The sequence below is a fragment of the Oncorhynchus mykiss genome, chromosome 6 (genome assembly GCF_013265735.2).
Source record: "Oncorhynchus mykiss isolate Arlee chromosome 6, USDA_OmykA_1.1, whole genome shotgun sequence".
Taxonomy (NCBI): Eukaryota; Metazoa; Chordata; class Actinopteri; order Salmoniformes; family Salmonidae; genus Oncorhynchus; species Oncorhynchus mykiss.
In genome coordinates, this window is record NC_048570.1 from 7,264,052 (window position 1) to 7,273,751 (window position 9,700).

Genomic DNA, 9,700 nt, shown 5'->3' on the forward strand with positions numbered 1-9,700 from the left:
AGGATCGAACGATCCGAAATCAGAAGAAGGAGATGGGCAGACTTCAAGTGTGCCTCTGGGAGGAGGAAAAGAAGAAGAGGAATGGTGAAACGGAGAAGGACAAGATCATTGAACAATTACAGTCTGAGACAGACCATCTCCGAGCCCTTTTAAAAGATGAAAGGAGGAGAAGAAGAGTAGAAAGGGGTATCATGAAAGAGTGGAAGGCTGAGATCCTGAGACTGAGGGAGGCAGAGAGCCAGAGGGAGGCAGAGAGTCAGAGGGAGTCAGAGAGCCAGAGGGAGGCAGAGAGCCAGAGAGATTCAGAAAGACAGAGAGATGCAGAGAGACAGAGAGAAGCAGAGAGACAGAGAGAAGCAGAGAGACAGAGAGAAGCAGAGAGACAGAGGGAGGCAGAGAGACAGAAGGAAGCAGAGAGACAGAGGGAGGCAGAGAGACAGAGAGAAGCAGAGAGACAGAGGGAAGCAGAGAGACAGAGGGAAGCAGAGAGAGCCACAGAAGCAATGGAGCACCAGAGAAAACTGCAGGAGATCCACAGACTAAAACAACTGCTGGATTTACTGATGGTGGACCTACAACTGGCCCACGTAAGACATGTCATTGTTATTATTAAAAGGCAGTGTATATTTACCCAGCTGAAAATGAATAGTGGCAGACAGCGGTACGCTAACCTAATGTTAACTTTTATTCCTTTCCTTTAACCCTTACCTTAACCTCACTGAAACTATACCTAACCTTTACCTTAACCCAACCCTAGGTCCTGAACCTAACCTTCATTTATCTCAACCCCTATGCCTTTCTTCTGCCGGTTGAATATCCACTTCCTTATTAACGTCATTACTGTTGTTGTTGTTGACTGTATCTGTGCAGGTTGTAAATAGTTGCATTAGTGAAACATCATTTGTAGGAGTAATTTCTACAAGCATAAACATCAGAGGCAACATTGTTGTAACATCACACAAATTGTAACAGGAATTTCTCAAACCCCTAACTGAATGGGCAAGAAGGTTGTGTGTTTGTATTTGTACACATTTGGACATAATTGATTCCATAAAATGTCTCATAATTTTTTCAAACCATGATAATACATTAATTGACAATGACTTGTCCAGATGAATTGATCAACATGACCCTGCTATTGATGTTGTCCAGTGTTTGATTCAATTACCTAGCTCTAGGTTGTATTTCTGTGTATCGTTCTCTGCAAATCCTTTGAAAGTATGTCTTGGTAATAGATTATCACTAATTTTACCTTTTAAAATGAAGCAAGAGATTGAGAGATTGAGGCTATGGCAGAAAGTCATGGAGGATCAGCGACCAAGACTGGCCTGGAACAACAAACCTATTGAAACAGGAAGAGAGAGGGAAAGAGAGAGAGAAAGGGAGATGGAAAGGAAGAGAAAAGCAGAATTGGAAAGACAAGAAATGAAGAAGAAAGTGGAACAGGCAGAAGAAACGATAAAAGCGTTAGAACGAGAGATTGAGAGATTGAAAGAGATTGAGAAGGAAATCATATTTGAAAGAGAAAGAGACATGCGTATTGCAGAGAATGAGAAAGTCAAACTGGTTAACGAAAAGGTAAAAGAGTTAGAGAGAGAGGTTGAGAGACTGAAAGAAGATATGACAACAAAAGAGATTCAATACAAAATCAAATTTGAAAGAGCGAAAGAAGCGTTTAGAAGACAGAATGAGAGAGTGAAACAGGTTAACCAAAATGTACTAGTGTTAGACAGAGAGGTTGTGAGAATGAAAGAAGAGATTAGATTGAAAGACGAGACTGAACCAGAGAGAACATTTGATAGAGACAGAGAGAGAGAAAATGATTGGAGACGAAGTGAAGAGGAAATGAAAAATAGAGTGGAGAGAGAGATGGAGATGGAGACAGCCCTCATCAATGACAAAAAGACGTCTGAATTGGAGGAAGTCTTCAAGAAAATCAAGGAACAGCAGATAGAATTAGAAAATATGGAAACAGACAAATATAAATGGAAACAGAACCAAATGGACATGGAGGAGAAGATGGAGGGTGAGCACAACAAACAGAAAGAGGTAGAAAGAAAGAGAATGGAGAAAATACCAAAACAGAGACAAGAAGAAGATGAGAAGAAGGAGATGGAGAGAGAAGAAGAAGAGGAGAGACGCAAACAGAAGCACAAAGAGATGGAAGATGAAGAAAGAGAGAGGGAGAAAGAGAGACAGAGACAGATAAAAAGGAAGAGAATGGAGAAGAGACAGAAAATTATGGAAAGAGAAGAAGAGAGACAGAGAGAGATTGAAAGAGAGATTGAAGAAGAAAGATGTAAACAGAAGCAAATAGAGATGGAAGAGGAAGAACGAGAAAGGGAGAAAGAGAGACAGAGAGAGATCAAAAGAAGGAGAATGGAGAAGAGACAGAAAATTATGGAAAGAGAAGAAGAGAGACAGAGAGAGATTGAAAGAGAGATTGAAGAAGAAAGATGTAAACAGAAGCAAATAGAGATGGAAGAGAAAGAAAGAGAAGAGAGACAGAGAGAGATTGAAAGAGAGCACGAAGAAGAAAGATGTAAACAGAAGCAAATAGAGATGGAAGAGGAAGAACGAGAGAGGGAGAAGAGACAGAGAGAGATCAAAAGAAAGATAATGGAAAAGAGACATAATGGAACAGAAACATATCGAAAGAGAAGAAGAGAGACAGAGAGAGATTGAAAGAGAGAATGAAGAAGAACTATTTGAACAGAAGCAAATAGAGATGGAAGAGGAAGAACGAGAAGAAGAGAGACAGAGAGAGATTGAAAGAGAGTATGAAGAAGAAAGATGTAAACAGAAGCAAATAGAGATGGAAGAGGAAGAAAGAGAAGAAGAGAGACAGAGAGCGATCGAAGAGAAAGAGAGACAGAGAGAGATGGGAGAGAAAGAAAGACGACAACAACAAGAGGAGAGAAAGATAATGTTTGAGAGAGATCAAGAAGAAGAAAATATATGGAAACAGAAGCAAATTGACATGGAGAAGGAGGGAAGAGAGGGGGAGAACAAGAGACAGAGAGAGATAGAAGAGATACACAGACGACAACAACAAGAGGAGAGACAGAAACAAAAGGAGAAGGAGAAAGAAAGGGAGAAAGACAATGACAATCAGAGAGAGATGGAATTAAAAGATCAGCAACAGAAAGAGATGGAGAAAGAAAAGATGATTATGAGAGAAAGGGAGGAAGCAGGAAGCAGAAAGGAGGGGCAGACATTTTTTGGGGGGGAAATTGAGGGACAGAATGAACTGGAGATAGAACAGGAGAGAGAGATGGAAGAAAAGCAGGAAGTGATTAAGGAAGCAGAGGAAGAGTACAGGGAAAGAGAAGAGAGAGGAAAGGAAGTAAGCATGAAGAAACATGTAGTAGTTAATGTTAAAGCAAAAGCACGGGAAGTCTTCAATAGGCGTAAAGAGAGGAGGTTAGAAGTGTTGAAGGGGGAGCGAGAACACATAGAAAGAGGACAACAAATCAGGAGGGAGAAGGAGGAAAGACGGCTGGAGATGGAAAGAAAACAGGAGAGGGCAAGACAACAAGAGGAGCAGGATAAAAAACGAGAGATTGAAATTGCTAGACAGAAAGAAATGTTGAGACTAAGAGAGGAGGAGAGGCAGAGAGAGGAAGAGAGAGAGGAGCAGAGAAAGAGAGCCATTGAAGGCCATTTAGCTTTAATCAGAGAGAGAGAGAAGATTTTAGAGGTAAAGAAAAAAGAGGAGAAGGGGGGGCCAGACTGCCAGCAGCTAGACGCTCCAGAAGAGGTTGAAACATCAGAGCGAATATCCAAGACAAAGAAAAAGCCAAGCATCTGGAAGAAAATTAGGATGAGGTAAAGAATGTTTAAACATCTATTCATGTTTTACACTGTTAATATACATGTCATCACTTTAAAAAGTGACATTATCCAACTGTGAGGGTTTAGTGTACATGCATCACACATGTAAATATATAGATACTTACCTGTCTCTGTGATGTCTTACAGCCTTCCTGACGTGCTGTCTGCCTAGAGCTGGAACTCGATGAAGCCACAGTTCCACTGAGGTTACGTTGGTAATTAAAAGTGTCGCCCAATAATTCCTCCTCCTCTTTAAGTCATCGAGCCACATGTCCTCCTCAAAACATTATAGTCTCCTCAAGCCAGCAAGTATCCTCTTTATCAGGCAACAAACCATCGAAGGTCAGTGACCCTCCTCCCAAGAACAGAGACTCTCATCTGTATCCTAGTTAAATTCATCTCTGCTTACCACCTCTACAGTCCTAGAAAATATCCCAAAAATGGAAATGGTTTCAACAGAAGTCCTCCCCTCAGACCAGTGGCTCCACAGACCAGAGTTTCTCATCTTTATTCAAGTTGAATGCAACTCTGATCATTTCCACCACCTCTCCTGTTAAGGGGAGGTTCTGAAAAGGAGGTCTGGGAGGAGGTCTGCAGGTAGCCTGGACCGGACCGGTAGCAGCTAAGTTGCTGGCTCCATCCCCGGGCAGAGCTGCTCAAGTCAGGCCAGTGATGTTTGATGATGTCCTTTTTGTTTGCAAAGTTTTATTCTTTAATAAAAGCATTTATTAAAAAAGCAATATTGTTGTTACGGTGTGGATTGTTTTGTTATTTATTAGAATTGAAACATCCAGTAGTCATGGTAGATGTTAGACTTTCAATGAGACACCTAACATTCCATCAGTTTGATACAATGTGTGACATGTTATATTAGAGAGGAGTCCTCTATACACATCTATTTTAGACCATAGGAGAAATATCAGATTGAAATAGCTTCTCTAAGAATCTGAGGAGAGAGCAACAGTAGAAGCATCGTTAGCTCTCCCACCTCCAGTTCAGTACTCGGGTCATTCCACCAATTGAGCACCTTTTGGGGAGTGTAACTTTATATTTCACCTAATTCTAACATTCTGTCATAAAGAGCACATGTTCAACTTAATATAAAACATGTTTTCCATCTCAAAGTAACAAATACATACTATAGTAAGTGCCTATTAAGTGCCAAATAAAGTGACAGGGTTGACTGTAACAGAGTTGACTATTTCATCTAGAATCAACCATAGATCCCCATGTGACAGGGGGAATGGAATGCAAGCTTACCAAACACATGTAAATAGTTTAAACATGTCTAGACTGTCTATCTATAGGTAACAGGGTTGGTGTGTTATAATTCACCCACCCAGTGGTGATTGCAGCATGTACATCTTGGTGGGGAAAACTCCCCCAAAATGTTTTAGATGAATACCAGCAAAGCCACTACACAACACAACACTAAACAATACATTAATTGCACTATAACTTTAACAAACGGTGCCCACAAACTGTTAGGGTCGACATAAAGCTGTCCCAACAGCAGAGCTTTCTTTTCAGCACCATGGAGAGAATCCTTTTTAAAAAACATAGCTGATATGGCTGACTTGCTTAAACAAATGTGGTTTCTACTGACAATTGAGAAGTACAAACTATGGCACAAGGGGACAACGAGTGGACTACAGGATATCTGTAATTTAGATTAAGACAATGAGAGACCTAGGATGAACGTCGTCAATATAACTATTTGTTCAGCACTTTTGAAATGTACAGCGACAGAATTTTGAACATGGACCATTCTTACAGTATTCTCCCTGTATACCAAGTCATAACTGCATATAAGCAGACAATGATGATTACATTTCTCTAAAACAGGCTATAGTCTACATGTGCACCATCAAGTCAGAGCAGTAGGCTAAGTTATGAGAGGGGAAAGGGACAACATTATTAGGGTGAGGCACATGGGCTACTAACAGCTTACTACACAACATACACTTAGTATTACTTTCTTAGATACAGTATACATATCTCCCTGGCATATTACATCATTCATAGAGCAGTATTCAATACATTTTTGGACACCTTGTTGTGCTCACTTGAACAGGAAGGTGTAGCGGCGGTTTGGCATCAAAGTCTGTCATTCTCTGGATTTATGGTGCTTTCAAGACAACTGGGAACTCGGGAAAAAACAAGGTTGAATCATGATGTCAGTGATCTTCAGGTCAGAGCACAAGAAAGAGCCCCGAGTTCCCGACTTGGATTTCTGAGTTGGATGACCGTTCAAAACCTGTTTTCCCAGTCAGAGTTCCCAGTTGTCTTGAACTCACTGAAGTCTAAGATTTCCCAGTTCCGAGTTTCCAGTTGTTTTGAATGCGGCAGGAGTCATGTTGAATAGCAGGATAGTGATTGATTTGTTAAGCTTGCAGTTGGCCACTGATTCCTTCCAAACAGACAGCATTGGCTATAAATTATCTCCTAAACTATGTTCTTATCTCGCTCTCAGGAACATAAAACAAAACCTCATCAACAGGCATATATCAAATACACCCCTCCTGGACAAGATCACAGAGACACAGTGACTGGCACACAGACATTGTGGAGCCAAGAAATAATTGGTTTAAAAGATATGTTTACATATGAAGACAAGCTTGACTTCTCCCCTCTCTGTGGCCCAAGTAACTGAACCCTGACAGAGAACAGATAACTGCAACCAGCCAGCACTATAGTACAACAAGATACATTCTATATGAGAAGTAACTCACAAGCATATAATGAAAATAAAACATCTTATCTATGTTACCCAACTATTCTGATTATTCCCCAACACTATCACAACTACCACACCTACCTATCACAACTACCACACCTACCTATCACAACTACCACACTTCCCTACCAAAACTAACACACGTACGTACCACAACTACTACACCAACCTATCACAACTACCACACCCACCATCACCACACCTACCGCAACTACCATCACCACAACTACAAAACCTACCATCACCAAACCTACCTAACACAACTTCCACACCTACGTACCATAACATCCATACCTACCTACCACAACTATCACACCTACCTAACACAACTACCACACCAACCTAACACAACTACCACATCGACCTACCACAACTATCACACCTACCATCAACACATCTACAATCAACAAATACCACAACTATCACATCTACTTTCACCAAACATACCACAGCTACCATCACCACACCTACCATCACCAAACCTACCTACCACATCTACCACAACTACCTACCACAACCACCACACCTATCATCACCACACCTACCAAACTTACCTACCACAACTACCACCACACCAACCACAAGTAACATACCTACCATCACCTCATCTCTCACACCTACCATCACCAAACCTACCACACCAACCATCATCACACCTACCATACCTACCTTCACCAAACCAACCATCACCACAGCTACCTCACCTACCATTACCACACCCTCCAAGCCTACCTACCTACCTACCACATCTACCACACATACTTACCACAACTATCCCACCTACCTAACACAGCTGTTACACCCAATAGTCTTCCGGCGCCAACAGAGATGGCCGCCTCGCTTCGCGTTCCTAGGAAACTATGCAGGTTTTTGTTTTTTTACGTGTTATTTCTTACATTGGTACCCCAGGTCATCTTAGGTTTCATTACATACAGTCGAGAAGAACTACTGAACATAAGAGCAGCGTCAACTCACCATCAGTACGACCAAGAATATGACTTTCGCGAAGCGGATCCTGTGTTCTGCCTTTCACCCAGGACAACGGAATGGATCCCAGCCGGCGACCCCAAAAAAACTACTTCATAAAAGGGGGAAACGGAGTGGTCTTCTGGCCAGACTCCGGAGACGGGCACATCGTGCACCACTCCCTAGAATTCTTCTCGCCAATGTCCAGTCTCTTAACAACATGGTTGATGAAATCCGAGCAAGGGTAGCATTCCAGAGGGACATCAGAGACTGTAACGTTCTTTGCTTCACGGAAACATGGCTCACTGGAGAGACGCTATCGGAGTCGGTGCAGCCAGCTGGTTTCTCCACGCATCGCGCCGACAGAAACAAACATCTTTCTGGTAACGTGACGTGGTGTGGCCACAACAACATACAGGAACTCAAGTCCTTCTGTTCACCTGATTTAGAATTCCTCACAATCAAATGTCGACCGCATTATCTACCAAGGATATTCTCTTCGATTATAATCACAGCCGTATATATTCCCCCTCAAGCAGACACATCGATGGCTTTGAACAAACTTTATTTGACTCTTTGCAAACTGGAATCCATTTATCCGGAGGCTGCATTCATTGTAGCTGGGGATTTTAACAAGGCTAATCTGAAAACAAGACTCCCTAAATTTTATCAGCATATCGATTGCGCAACCAGGGTTGGAAAAACCTTGGATCATTGCTATTCTAACTTCCGCGACACATATAAGGCCCTGCCCCGCTCTCCTTTCGGAAAAGCTGACCACGACTCCATTTTGTTGATCCCTGCCTACAGACAGAAACTAAAACAAGAAGCTCCCGCGCTGAGGTATGTTCAACGCTGGTCCGACCAATCTGATTCCACACTCCAAGACTGTTTCCATCAATATGTGCAGGTGCATCAAAGCTGGGACCGAGAGACTGAAAAACAGCTTCTATCTCAAGGCCATCAGACTGTTAAACAGCCACCACTAACATTGAGTGGCTGCTGCCAACACACTGACTCAACTCCAGCCACTTTAATAATGGGAATTGATGGGAAATGATGTAAAACATATCACTAGCCACTTTAAACAATGCTACCTAATATAATGTTTACATACCCTACATTATTCATCTCATATGTATGTGTATATACTGTACTCTATATCATCTACTGCATCTTTATGTAATACATGTATCACTAGCCACTTTAACTATGCCACTTTGTTTACATACTCATCTCATATGTATATACTGCACTCAATACCATCTATTGTATCTTGCCTATGCCGTTCTGTACCATCACTCATTCATATATCTTTATGTACATATTCTTTATCCCCTTACACTTGTGTCTATAAGGTAGTAGTTTTGGAATTGTTAGCTAGATTACTTGTTGGTTATTACTGCATTGTCGGAACTAGAAGCACAAGCATTTCGCTACACTCGCATTAACATCTGCTAACCATGTGTATGTGTGACAAATAAAATTGGATTTTATTAGATTTTTACATCACACCTACCATCACCACACCTACCATCCTTACCATCATTACACCTACCATCACCCCACCCACCATACCTACCATCCACACACCTACCATCACCACACCTATCACACCTACAATCACCACACTTACAATACCTACAACCACCACACCTATCACACCTACCATCACCACAAATACCATACCATAATTACTTCACCACACCTACCATTTATACACCTGCCATCACCACACATTCCATCACCTAACATGATCACATCTACCATAACCACACCTACCATACCTACCTTCACCACACCTACCATCACCACACCTACAATCACTACACTTACCATCACCACACCTACCATCATTACACCTACCATCCCTACGATCACCACACCTACAATCACTACACTTACCATCACCATCCCTACACTCACCACACCTACCTTCCCTACCATCACCACACCTACCATCATCATACCTACCATCCCTACCACACCACCTACAACACCTACCATCACCTACCATCATCACATCTACCATTATAAATGGGGATAGGTATGCTGCTTCATTCAATGATGACGGTATTGTAGAAGGTAGATACAGGAGTAGCCTATAGTCCACAATAATAACGTCATTGAATGTACTATAGTATCATTTATTTAATTGATGAA

General features: G+C 41.7%; 1 non-coding gene across 1 annotated transcript; it reads left to right on the plus strand.

The window, feature by feature from the left end:
• The first annotated feature begins 3,207 nt into the window (after positions 1 to 3,207).
• LOC110525200 lies at positions 3,208 to 4,275 on the plus strand. Its single transcript, XR_005052007.1, has 2 exons — positions 3,208 to 3,828; positions 3,982 to 4,275. It is a non-coding gene; the product is annotated as an uncharacterized LOC110525200 (transcript).
• The last annotated feature ends 5,425 nt before the right edge of the window (positions 4,276 to 9,700 follow it).